At 37.5% G+C, this 14,327-nt stretch overlaps 1 protein-coding gene across 4 annotated transcripts in view; it reads left to right on the forward strand.

Moving 5' to 3' along the window:
* ATG7 (autophagy related 7) overlaps positions 1–14,327 on the forward strand; it is a 108,423-nt gene that overhangs the window by 32,488 nt on the left and 61,608 nt on the right. The window lies entirely within an intron of this gene.

Here is a 14,327-nt window from a genome sequence, read left to right on the forward strand (position 1 = left end):
TCCCAGAGAGATCACTTTTCATGTGGTTTGGGTATTACATTACTTCTGTGCTGAAAAGGTTGCTTCATTGGCGCACATATTTCCTTACAGTAGAAACATAGCGTTTGTTTACTTTGCTAACTTTCTGTTTATCAGCATAAGAGTATGTCACCCTGTATTATCTGGAAATCTGATGCTAATACTTTGAAATGACAAATCCAATTACAGTTTAATTGTAGCCTGTGTGTTGGATAGGTTTTTTAATGTGGCGATTTAGCATAATTTCATCTTGATCTGTGTCAGATTTACTGTAGATTCAAACTTTTAGTGCAGGAGAGAAGTGGCTTTTCTGATATAATTGAATTTGCTGGTACCTTTTTAATTCTCTTCTTTCTTATGTCAGCATTCTCTTTCTTGAGTTCTTGTCACTCTGTAACTCTTAAAACATGAAACTAATGAAGTAGGAATTTTTAAAAAAATTCCAGTACATTCTTAAGCCATTCAGTACAGCTGGATGACTTGGGAGAATCTGCTAATGATCTGCATGTTTAGAGATTAGGTTCCATTTCATTTCAACTCACAGTCATGACTTCATTTCTCTGTTTTTGAAGCCGAAGAGCCCAGACGTCCAAGCAGCCAGCTATTCCTTACCCAGAATTGTCCTAAACAGGCTGCATGCCAGAGAAGCTTCCCGCAGGCAATTGCTCAGGAATTTTGGGATGGTCGCAGCAGGAAACCAATCTATTTTTATTCTGGGCCAAATTTTCCTTGTATGATTTCCCCCTCCGTCTTATTCTGGTTCTGCAGAAGCATGTGCTGGAATGGAAAGTATCCTCTTTCAGGGCTAACAGCGCTGCGCTGCCAGTTGAGTGGTAGGTCTGAGGAGCAGCGCAAGCTCTTCTGATCCACCTCCTCTGCCATGTCAAACTTATTCTCTTACTGAGAAGGGAGAGTCTGAAGTTCTTTAATATAGATACTTATTTCTAACAACTGCTTTACTTACAGAACAAGAATGTTAAGCTTATTACTTACTGTGCTAATTAAGCTGTTTACCCTTTTGAGAGCAAAATTAGGGTATTTTCTCATAATATTATGGTGAGAAGCTTTACAATCCAGTAGGAAAGTTGAGTGCTCCTGGTCCTTGCAGGCAACTGGCTAAAGCCTTGGAACATTAATGTTAAAATATATATCTTTTTCAATGCAAAACTGCCAGTGTTTATGTTTTAATGAGGGTAATGAAAATTTATTTATTATTCTCCTTCCTCCTCCTTGTGTGTCATGGAATGAACTAGGAGACCTCATAGATTCAGAGTTTAACGTCACAAAAGATTATTGCTACTAAACAACTTGAATATACTTTGTTTTCACATATAGCTTACAGATATTACCTCCTCCAGAGTTCAGATTTATTGTCCATCTCAAAAGCTACCTTGTTTTCACTAAAAATATTTCTCTCCTTCCCCTACTGAAATTGTTCTGATATGTAATTATCTCCACTATCAAATAAAAAAAAAGGCAGTGTAAGTATCTCTACTGATTTTCAAGTTCTTTCTCAGCTTTCTATTCAGTATGCTGAAAAATTGAGCAGCTTACGTCATAGTTTTTAAACTACTGAGTAATTTTGATTAATTACCTTTAAATGATTTTCTATTTCATTGCGTTTCATGAAGGGGTAGACGCTAGAATTGGGGATGGTATTCCTAGGCACTATGGTACAATTTCTGTTTTCAGTCAAGATATTTCCCTACCCTTGCAGATGTTTTCCCTTTTTAACATCCCAGGAATACATTAAATACTTTTGCTGTGACATTTACTAAGTGCCTGTGTTGCATAAGTTATTTATGAGTGTTTCAGTTTTGAAATCTGTCATCATGTAGACATAACAATGCTTTCATTGTTCTCATCTGCTTTGCAAGCATTTTTACTTTAAGTGGTTCCAATCAGTTATGACAGTAACCTGCGCTGTTCAGTTACTGACTGATTTTTATTATTTTTTTTTTTTTCATTTGAGATAAATTTAATTTTGATTCCAGCAAACCCCTTCACATTTGCCCTGGCTGCATTGATAAAAGACTTTCATATTTGCTTTCTCCCAGTAACTAACTAAGAGCGAACTCTTGCATAGCTTGCAGAAATGATGGAGGAAATGGGGAGAAGTGTTTGTCCTCCAGAAGTGAACACTGCAAAAAATTAAAAGAATATTTAAAAAGAGTTATTTCTGTAGCTGTCTGTAATATTAAGGTCTATGTAACTGAGTCAGTTTATAACTTTCCTTATTTCCTGAATTTACATATGTTAACATTTGACACTTCTATGTACAGTGCAGCCTCTGTATTAATATTGGATAGATTTCATTCAGACTTAAAGAATGCATCATTAATATACCTAGGCAAATTTTTAACATACTGGGTTAAATGTAATACTTTTCTGTGTCTTAAGGTGGCGTAGAAAATTGCTCTATGGTAAGTGACTTTCAGAAATTTATCACTTTTGTTTTTTCTCTTTGAAAATATGACATTTTAACTGGGGGGAGCAGAAGACAGGATTATCTGTCCCATAACTTGTGAAATCTCAGACAGTTTTACCTCCCTGGATATCACTTTTAAATTCAGTGAGAGAATTGAAATAATATATTTTCAAAATTAGTCACAGTGAGGATCGTTTTACTGCTGGTTGCTTGAAAGATGCGCATTCTTGAAAATAATGCCTGGTCTTACTTTTTCAAAAATACAGTTGTTTGGTTTTTTTTTAATTACAAAGTCAATAAAATATAAAGTCGATTATCCCAAGTAAAAGGATACTAACAGAAGGAAGCTGTGATGTGTACTAAGAAAATGGCACATCACTCACTAAGAAATGATGGCCGTGGTTAGGTGACCATTATGATGGATTTTTGTTCCCTTAGGGGAGGGCAAATATGATCTAGAACCCCAGAAATCTGGAAAGTAACATTGACTTTAAACACCCTATTTTGTGAATAGAGAAGAGGGTGTGGAATCAGCGGGGTATTCAGTTTTGTGCATTGAGGAAGGTGGGGAGGCGTCTGTACAGACAGGATGGATGATAATTGAAAAATGGAAATTAAAAAAACAACACTGAGATCTAATAAGGTGGGAGAGAGCTCGTTACCTCCGTCCTGTGTCTGAAAATAAATCCGTGGTTTTCATGAAGTGCGTGTAGTTCAGTGGAGAAGTTAGGTCTTGTTACTCCTTGCTTAGTCCATGATGATGACTGGAAACATCCCAGACAGTCCTATGGGAAGGCAGTAGTGCCAAATCAACTGCCTTGCACCTCGCAGCTCCGCAGTGAAGGCTGTAAATGGAAGGAACATGGGGAAAGATAGAACACGTTTATGTTCAATCTTAAATCATACTCTTTACTAAAATTCAGAAAGCAGGTTGATGTTCCCTTGTGTTAACGCTGTTACGGCTAGGTTGTAAGAGTTAGAAACGATGAATGTTTTGCACAGTTATTCAGAGTGGTGCGTTGCAGGTTTATTGACGTTTAATAGATAACATAGGTTGCTGACACCAAACAGGCTCCCAAAGTCAACAGAAGAGAGGATTTAGAAAAAAGGAACAAAACTTGATGATTTATCTTATGGTAAAAATTCAGCCAGATCACAAGAAGGGTAGTTCAAAACTTTAACCAGTACAGCTGCTGGCAGTGTTTACTTGTCCTCTTCTGCCCTCCCTCAGACGTGATGATGCTAGAAATCTTTAATGAACAATTGCTCTTAGACGTTCCATTGTGTCTTCATTTCAGCTTTTGCCATATCTGTGAAGTTGCATCTTAATCAAATATTGTTTTGTTATCTTTTCTTCAACTAGGATAAATGTAGCAAGTATAAAAGAATTCAGGAGACTTTTTTCTTATTAATCACTCTCTCTCATTCTCTGTTGTAATTTAGTTGGAGTTACAGCAGTGTCTAATTTCTTGCTGTTACTGTTTATTATTTCTCTTAAGGAGAAGAAACTAGTGTGTTTCTCCACAACAAATCAGTAAGGCGTTGTTCCATTTTAGTTTATGTTGTTAATGTATTTATCTGTATTAAGAATTGACATGAATTTAACGTAAAAAGTTAAAGATCAGTTTTTGTGTTGTGAGGCTAAACCACCCACCCAAATATTTTCACATGGGTGAGGATTTGGTTTGTGTTCAGGGCCCCGAGCTCTGAGAGGAGGATGCATTTTCCAAACTTCTGACTTCAGTATAAGTAAATCTTCGCCTCCCAGAAGCTAGCGGCTGTACGTGCAGCCTCAAAACGCTTGGTTTGAGTGTGGGTGTCTGCAACTGTATTTAAATGTTGAAAAGTGAAGGTTTGCATCTTTCATGTTTTGCTGAGCATTTTTTTATTATTTTTTTTTTTTATTTATTTTTTATTACCTAAGATAATTTTCTTTATTCTAGCCAATCCATTTGTCTTCATCACGTAAGATGACTTCTTCCTGGATGGCAGATGCAACCATTAGATATCTTAGGGAGTTTAAATACAACTTGGAATAGAAAATGTATCTAAATAACAAAGTAAAACAACATCCCCCGCCAAATCGATGTGGTTTGGGGTCTTGTCTTCATGGCAGAGGGGAACAGATAGCTAAGGGTTACTGCAAAGCGGTTTTAGGAGCCATTCTCCTATGTTATGTTCTTTGCAATGGAAGTTTTGAACTCCGCTGATTAAATGATTAAGAAGATTTCTTGAGAGGGAGAGACAAAGTGGAAAGGAGAAAAAAGAACAGAGAACAGACAACTCTGAAACTTGTTTTATTCTCTCTTCCTTTTGCCCCAAAAAATCAGTAGTTCTGTTGCTATTACTTTTGGTTTCAGAAAAGTAAAGTTGCTGGATTAAGAATCCCTTTCTAGTAATAAGTAACATGCTTCTGCCCTTCAGAGAAGAAAACGAATGATTTTGTTATTCCGTGTTTCTTTTCTTTGGCAAGTTTGTTGTTTGCTGATGTTTAAGTGAAGTAGCATGTCGATTTATGCTGATGTGGCAGCGTACCATGTTAGATAGTAGAATCAAAGCTATGTTGAAGAGAATCCCAGACTTTGGTCCAAGAAGCAGCTGGTGTGATTGACTGGTCCAGGATATTGGCTATTTTACTTGTCTCCAAGTTAAATAACATTAAAAGAAGTAAAAATATGTTTCCGTAATTGTTCAGTGATCTTCAGTGGATGAAGGCTATTATTCTAAGCAGTTGTAAGTGGGAGAGAGAACGGTTTATGAAGGCCATCTAAACAGAAATCTGTATTGTCTGAACTAAAAGAAATAAGAGAATTCATTGAAGTCTTTAAATGAAAATACTGCACTCATCTAATATCGTTTCTGCACCATGAATAAAATGACTTTTCCCATTTTTAAATTTAATTGACTTTAGAATCTTGATTTTTAAGGGAACGAAGAAACCTGCCGTTGTTAAAAACAATTGATTCATATTTCTGAGAGGAGGTTGTATTTCTGTATATAAGAAAAACGGAACTAATTTGAAGAATTGGCAGGGTACATAAAGGTCCAAGTCTAAATCCCATGAATGAAAACGTTCAAGCATGCAAGGTTATGGTCCAAAGCACTCTTTTGCATCGGTAATTTTGATAGGTAAGTACTTCAGATTTATACAGTGCAGCACTATGTGCATTAGACAATTTCAGCCATAATTCTGTCTCTACACATAAAATAGTAATGCCAATGCGCAGCAGTGAAAGAATGGGAATGCATCCATGTTTCTTCTGTGGTCAGGTCTTGTCACAGTTGTTTCATGGAATTGGGTGATGATATGAGAGTCTGATTATTTTTTCCCTCATCTTTATGCAAAATAACTTACTTTATGATAATCTTATATTTAAATTATGCTAAAATGTTAGGTTGTAATATTTTAATGATTTTGAGTTTACTTGTATGTCAGATATATTATCAGTCTCATGAGATTAAAGGAATGGGTGCTACATCTTTTCCCGGATAATTTTTTAATACCTTCCTATTTTTAACTATTGTAGTTTTTTCTTGTGTGCTTTTCTGCATTCTTCTCATTGCAGCCTTTAATGGGAGTCTGTCTACATCTATACATATTTTCTTTTGTTAAACTTAACAAATCATCAGCCTCACTTTATTAGGCAACTCTTCTTTTATTTGCAGACGCCTATGTAGGCATTTTTGAAAAGTCTAAGTTTAACCTTTATTCAATTTTTCCACATTTTTACAGAGGTGCCTGTATCTGTGTCTTTGCAGAAGTGCTTCTGTTTTCTTTGAAATTGGAAAAAAGCAAAGGAAATTGAATTAGAAAAGATGGTAAAATAACTGCAACTGATGAAATGCAGTAAATACGTGTAGTTTTGGTGAAAATGTTATTCTACCAGTGCTGTTTTGCATAGGTATTGTAGCACATCCAGGTATAAAAATCTTCTGCTCTGGAACTACTGAGGAGCTGCAATTTCTACTTAAGGCAGTGGCAGTTTTGGGTGCTTAGTGTCTGTCAGATCATGCCTTACTGTTGAACTGCTGACGGCAGGGGAGCCCTGGGTGGAGCGTAACAGTACCCAGTCAGCACTGGCTTTTTGCTTGCTTAAGTCAACCCAGCAAAGAAGAGCCGCTTCAGGCTTTACAGGATCAAATTGGAGAGACAGCCAAAGTGGTATTCAGCGTAAGGCAGATGCTTTTCTGTGAGAAGAATAATTTTCTTAGATGTTTGGGGAAGTGACCTTGCTTCATTTCCCAGCATTAGGGATCGCCTGCGGAAAGTGGACGCTCTTTCTGGGCTGTTTCTTCAAGGCAAAGATGCGAATTGTGCTATAGATGCCTGTCCGTATATATGGGTGACAAACAGATTATCCGACTGCAAATCATCAATGACCTCAGATGTGACTGGGGAAAAAGAAGGGCTTTCTGTATATGCTGTACGATAGATAGTGACTAATGCCAGCATGAACTGGAGCCAAAAATGCTGTAACTGCTGATGAGCTAATCAGCATAAATTTTGGACAGGAAGCAGAATGGAGATAAATACAGTTGTAAATATCCATCAAGTGTAAAATAGCAAGCGATGGCTATTAGGGGACCGAAGGATATAGCCATGTATTAAAAGAGGTCAGGACAGATGATCTAATGATATTGTCAACTTGAAAACTCTTTTGTTCCTCTGTTCTCAGTCTCTAAAACGGAGATGTTTATTTTCTTTTCCTCTCTATCTCTCTCTTTTCAGTTCTACTTACTAATGCTTTCAGGCAGGGAACACCTTGAACTTGTACACTGTCCAGTGGAAAGTCCTTATATTGACTGTAATCTGAAGATGCCACTATGTTTCAAATAATTTGTGAGAATTATTTTAGAAAGGAAAGAGTAGAGAAAATAAAAAGTCTTGCAGTTTTGTCTATATTATTAGTCTATCAGTTCATATCAGGAAAAATGGTTACTTGTATCTAAAACACATCAAGGTTATTTCTATATATCAAGCTCAGACTGCACACGGTTCCTGAGAACTTAATGTAGACAAGAACCTGCTTAAACTGACGTCTCTTAAAAAATTAAAAACTCTACTTTCCTCCTTTTCACTATTCAGAAGAAGAAACTGGGAAGTCCTAAGCTGAAAAAAAATCCTACTAAGACCTTTCAGGGCCTGTTCTTCAGTAAGTTAACACTCCGTTTTCTGTCTGTTGCAATTCGAAATCAGTGTAGGTAATAGCAACAGACAAAACACGTTTGTTTCACTACATTCCAACTCTAAATTAAAACAGCAATCTCTTTTTTTTTAAATAAATTTTCAGCATATTGTACTTGGATTAGTTAAGGTATTATACTGATTTGCTTTCATCTTTAATACTGATTATGGGAAGGTAAGGAGAAAATTGTGTATGCAGAGCATGTTTTAATTATTTGGACGTGAGCCAAAAATGATGCCATTTTTGCCTTGTGGTTTATAAGCTTCCAATTTTTTCGGAAAAGCCTTCTTCAGCTTGCACCTGGAATACAGCCTTCTTCGGAACTTTGTTTTATGATCTTGTTCTTAAAACTAAATCATGCGTGAACGCACAGGTGTGTGTGACCGTTCAAACAGACATTAAGATAATACTTGGAGTATTGTCAAAAGATGAAGGGTCATCTTTGTGCTCATGTAACATTGTCAAACTTTATTGTTCTAGTATCATGAACAGAGTCCCTCAAAAATCATTATGTGATCTTCAGAAAGTTCAATTTTGTTGCATTCTCTTTCATAGATGTATTACAGGATCACAGTATTAGCTCTTTACAATTTTTTAGGACCAAATCGCAATAAAAGTTGAGAACTTCATGAAAAGGCAAGAGTCTAGGAGCTGAGGATTTTTTAAGGAAACCAGAATTAGGGGTCTTCTGATAAAATTCTGAACGTTAGCGGTGCTGCCTGTGCCGCTGCCCGGATCCCAATGGCTCATGTGCCCCATCTTGCTCTCGTCTCACTTAGGAGGATTCTTCACAGCATTGTAGTCTTTCACTGAACTTCCTGTTTTAATAGCAGGTACATTGAGCTTTGAAGAGTTTAACTGGCAAGACTTTTGCGTGTCTCCCTTATTTTCCAAGCAGCTGTTGAAACTGAAATGTCTCTTTTCAGCACGCTAACTCTCACAGTAGTTTTCTATTAATTCTGCATTGCCTGCGATAACTGGATAGTTAGCAGCGTGCAAAAATATATTAGGCATGTAAAATTTCTAAATAGTACACTGAATTTTGTAATTTTTCTGACTCTGCAATGTTTCATGAAGTATCTGTCCCCTTTGAGAGTGCTGTCGTCTTTGAGTGGAAAACGTTTAAAGCCAGGAAGAGTGTAAACCATACTACCCATATTGTTTTGGAGGTAGGCTACCCATATATCTTAGTTTAGATAATAAATCTGGTAGCATTAATTTCTTATTTTATTTTTCCTGGAAAATAAACAACACTGTTTCAGGCTCTACAGATGCTATCTGCTTAGAAAACAAAGAAGCCGAAACGAATGTAAACACTGGTAAAAAGTTGAAAAAATTATGTGACAGAAATGAGGCATAAAATGCAAGCCAGTTCTACACCAGGGGCCAGGTTGTTGGCATTAGGAGATTGTTTTTTGTATTTTTACTTAACCATATATTAACTTTTATTCTATAAAGCAATCCTGGAGACAGATTCTCTTTCTGAACGTCTTTCTACCCAGCAATTGAGACTTCTTTGTGAAGAATGCTATTAAAAAGAATATAACGCCAAGGCTGCACATCTGTTTCTCGTTTCAAAACAAGTTCTTTTACTCTAAGCCTCTATTTTTTCCCTCCTACCATGAGATTTGGGTTTTTTCCTGCAGTAAACAGACAAGAATAAAAAGATTGCTAATAAAGTGGGTTACTGTGTATCGTTTACACAAAAGGCTTTAGCAATACGTTAATTTGTCCCTGTTGTGATAATGTGCAGCCACAGAGTCATTTGTTCTATTAAAATGCCATGATGTGAAAAATCAGTTGTAACTCTGGCTCTGTAACATGGGGACTAGACCGAGGTTATAGCATCAGCCTGCGAGGAGACTTACGTGTGTCAGAGAAGAGTGGGGCTTTAAAATGTGGGTTTTCCTGACAGTATTTGTAACAGACATGAAATCCAGAAAGTATGCTACTTCTTATTTCTCCTCCCCAGCTGTGAAAAGTGACCTGCAAGTGAGAAAAAGATAAGATAAGAGTTCCTTAATAAATCTGTGTTGCTCCAGCTTGCCTTGCCGGGCAGAAGAATTATATCCTCTGGTTCTTTTTGTTGCTGCTTTGAAGATTTTTCTGCTTGAGAAAATTAATTGTTACATAGTGACATGTCACTGAATGACTGGATAGTGACACATGTATTCCCAGAAAAAGTTCATGAGAGATTTTTTTACATCTGTGGTCAGATAGTAACTAATTTGAGATCAATAATAATAAGAATTACAGTATCTCTCAAGTATTTGTCCCCCTGTAAAGCTGTTCAAAATGATCGCATTGGTACCAAGTATGGTGTTAGCAGCAAGGAGAATTGTTAAGAACTGAAAAAGCAAACTCATGCCAACCGTGGGCCTTTAGACTCTGCTGGACATGATTAAATAGGAGAAAAATTTCCTTTCCACACAGCAACAAATTGGGCACTTATTAGATCTGGAAACATTTTTTAGAATTATTTTGTGCCTATTTGATGTCTTAACTGGCTTTATTCCTGATGACCTGCAGAGTGTTCCTGTGTGGTCTCCTGGCATAGGAATCTGAGATGAGTTTTATTTTGCCTCCTGCTTTTTTCTTTTTCAGTTATGTTCCGTGGCTACTGAACAGATGTTTGCCACATCACGTTTATCAGAGGGCAGCCGTTACTGAATTTGTGTAGTAAAGGTTAGACATGGGCAAATTAATGGTGTTGATCCCTTACTGGGGGATCCTTTGGGATTTCCCTTATTGGGAAATAAAGGCCCTGAAGGTGACAAAATGTTCTTCCAGTTGCTGCCTGTATCAAAGGGATTTTGTTATGGAGTATGCCTTTTGAGTGGTACTGCCGCTGCTCAGGTCACAAGCCCAGTGATGCTGCCAGGTCATTCTTTGCCTCCCTGATACGTTGTTCTCTGGGCCATGTGGCTGCAACCTCTGTTTTAAAACTAGTTAACAGGTACTTCTATTCAGCAGGCTGTTCCCATTATAAAAATGAAATAATTATAATCAGCAAGTACACCTTTTGATAAATGTACAGACTTTTCGGGTGCTAATACAAGAAAAATGTTCTCTATTGTTGTACTTCAGGTGTCTCTCCAGTCACATTTGTTACCCTAACCTAAATTTGCCATTGTAGTGCCACAGCAAGTCTGCAGTGTGACATGGTGGAGTTTCTACAGGAGGAAAATAAATTTTTAAATCTCTCCATAACAGCAGCAGATTTGGTCATATTAATGCGTATTATTTCGACCCAACTTTAAAAAAACAAAACAAACAAAAAAAACCCACTAAAGTTCACTAGATTCAAAAATAATATACCTTCAACTCATGATTCTGTCATCTTATTTTGTTAATGTTTTATTAATATTTTAGAAGATGCTTCGTGGGAGACTTCCTAGTCTCTTCCATGCTAATCACAATACAAAGGGCATTTGGATTTAATAAAAATCCTTCCAGGTGATTCATCCAAAACTAATGCTAGACATCGTGGGTGTCAGCGTAGTCATGCAGCCTGCTTTCTGCGTGTGCGTAAGAATTTGTTTATAGCTATGGCAGGGAATACAGAAAGGTTAAACACATCTCTGAAATAAAGCAGGGCAGTTCATACAGAGCAGCCTGGCACACTGAAGCCATGTGCTTCCTGAGGATGCAAAACCTGGAAATCTTCACTCCAGGCTTGAGTCACGGTTCTTTGGAAGCAAGGATCAAGGCATAGTTTGTTGAGTTACAAAATCAACCAGATTTAAAGGCTATTTGATAGACTTGTATATAGTAAGCTTCCCTGCTCTGTTCATAATATTTGCGTATCCCAAGGTAGTGTACATCTTTAGCGATTTTTACCTCTGGGAAGAAACCAAAACATATTATTATTGTCCCTGCGTTTCTTTGATAAGCTGTAATATTTTAGAATAAGGCTACGGTTTCATTGTATATATCCTGTATATTGTTTCAACATAGCATGAACTGTAATCTGGCCTACATCACTAAAAGGATGTCTCATAAGGTCTGTATTGTCGTTCCAACAAATTCAAGCAATAGCAACACATTTGATAATGCTGATAGCTTTGAGGATTATATACAGGCAGGGCTGTGAACCTAATCCAAGTTTATAAGTTGATATCTGTACACAGTGTTTCACAAAGAGCCAGATGCAAGAGACTTCTGCACATCTGGTTGGCTTATTAGAATTTCAGAACACAGAACAGTCATTAAATGTATGTATCTATCCATAGTGCAATTTCACAATATATATAATGGATAATATTAGGAAGATACAACTCAAATGGGAGGCTGAAGTTGTCCAGTTCTCTGCATTGCATTGGGAACAGTGGGATGGGTTTGTCTTGGTGTGTTTATCTCAGGAATAAAAAAAAAAATAAAACAAACAAACAAAAAACTAAGAAATGCCCTAAGCATTTTTTTAATCTCTTTTTTTCCTCCTCTTTTTTTTTCTTTTCAAATTTCTGGTTATGTTTATGGGTCATTGCACAGATACACAAAAACCCACGTATGGCAAAATAAATCTTTAAAGTATGAAGAACAATTTCTCCAGATTTGGTTAAGAGAACATGAAGTGCAGGTTTTATTTGTTTGTTTGTTTGTTTGTTTTAGAAGTGTAAAGTGTGGTCAAGAAGGTGCCGAGTGTTTTGTCATAGTCACCTACATCTATCTTCTCTTTATAGTTCTGTTTCAGTTTTTTGTCTTTTTTGTAACCTAAGTATGCAGTAGATAATTTTGCTACTAAATGGACATTTTGCATGAAGATCTGAGTGAAGATGCTGTTCCTTTTTACTGGTAAACTTACAGTTATGTCAGCTAAATAGAAATATATTTTTAAATGAGCCTGAATTCCTGTATGACTCGGTGTAAAAGCTCCCTGGACATGTTCAGCTGAGGAATGCTGTTGGGCTGGGCAAGTGCCCACAGTTTTAAGATTTATAGGTGCAAAGGTTATTTGAGACGGTTAGGAATTGTTAAACTAGAAAAGAGTAAGATTGTTGAGAGTAAATTATGATTTTGGTTGAGTTAGATGAATTCATAATGAAACCACTCCCCCTCCCACATTCCTCCCCAACCCTTGGTGTTGGCCAAAGGAGGGCGAATGGCTTCGTTGGGGGCAGGGGGAGCAGGGATGGTCTGTTCATCTTTAAGCCTTGGAATGAAGCTCACTTGGTTGAATCTCGTACTTCACAGTAGAACAAACTACAGTCCTTCCAGGGTGGCTTTTGTCGTCTTTTCCAGAGGAAATGAATTCCACTGGTTATGGGGAACTTGTCCATCCAGTAAGAGTGAATGTGTTTAAGGAGTACGTAAGCTGTACAAATTTCTCTTACTGCTTCTCTCCCCAAATAAGGATAGAATATATACAGTGAAAGAAAGATTGTCCACAGCCCCTGCAACAGTGCTCTGTAAAAAAGAGCTTTTTGTGTTCTACCTGTGCTTATTCTGCAGGAACTATACCAGGATGAGATAAATTAAAAATAGAGATACATGATGCATGTAATTTGCACAGATAAGCTATAAGAAGACATGGATGGGCACAATATTATAATTGATTTGGAAATGTATACATCAGAGAATGAAAAATCAGGTATTTGTTTGAGCACAGGAGTCCTGGAACCATAGCCTGATGGCTGGTTTGGGTACCTTTCCCTTGGCTGGGCAGTTACACGGATGCAGTTGCTTGTAGATTCTCTGGTGTTTAAAAAGTGTTGGGCTTATGCTGGAGCTTTTTTCAAGTAGAGCTATACCCCACTATCTGCAGAGGATGAGTTTCTGAAAATTATGATGTGACAGCAATGCAATGTTGCTTGTAAAAAAATGACGTGGTGAAGAGGGACTCGTGGAGGGATTTAAGACACACACAGAGTTCAAATACGCAGGAAGAGCGTATGTGGTTGGGAGGGGGAGAGGCAGGAGGAGATTATCAGAGTCGGCAGCTGGAAGAGGTGCCGGCTTTTACACATGCTGGGTTTTGGAAAGGATCATCATTCTAAAAAATAACAGCCGTCTGTGAAACTGCCTGGTCATTAGCTCCTTTTTTTGTCCTTCACTCTTGAACTGATGTTGATTTATCTGAGGACGGTGATGATTGAGATGAAGATGGAAGTGTTGAGAAAGGCAACGATAGCTTTCACGGTAAAAGCATTTTGGCAGGCATTCGGTTTCATAGATGAAGCCATTCTCTGGACTCTTGGGAGAACCTGGTGTGTTCTTTATGTGGGGTGATCCTGATGCTCCTTCAGCTGCCTCTCTGTCTTTGATGTCATACATACTGCTCCTTTGTATTAAAATATGGTGTATTTCTGAAGTCCCTGCGTGCATCCTGCTCTGCTACGTGGATTTCTGTAGGAAGAGTCAAGCTCAGCCGCTTCCCCTGTGAGATGGGTGACAGCAGAGCAGCGTATTAAAGGGTCTGTGACAGAACTCAGAAAAAAAAATAGGAAAACACGGGCACTGGGATTGCTTTATTGTAAATTTGTCCCATTTTTTTGCTACCTGCTTTCACAAAACTAGTAGAATCACATTCATCTTTGACATTTATGTTTTCTTTCCTCAATCTCCATCCCACATTGTTGAAATCAGCCTGCTAAGTAGTTATTTAAGCTAGAGCTGCATGAAATAAAATTCTTCATGGTCAGGGGTTTGAGAGGTGCATAGGAGAAAACCTTCCTCGCAATTCTTGTAGGAGTCTG

This window comes from Larus michahellis, chromosome 10 (assembly GCF_964199755.1).
Source record: "Larus michahellis chromosome 10, bLarMic1.1, whole genome shotgun sequence".
Taxonomy (NCBI): domain Eukaryota; kingdom Metazoa; phylum Chordata; class Aves; order Charadriiformes; family Laridae; genus Larus; species Larus michahellis.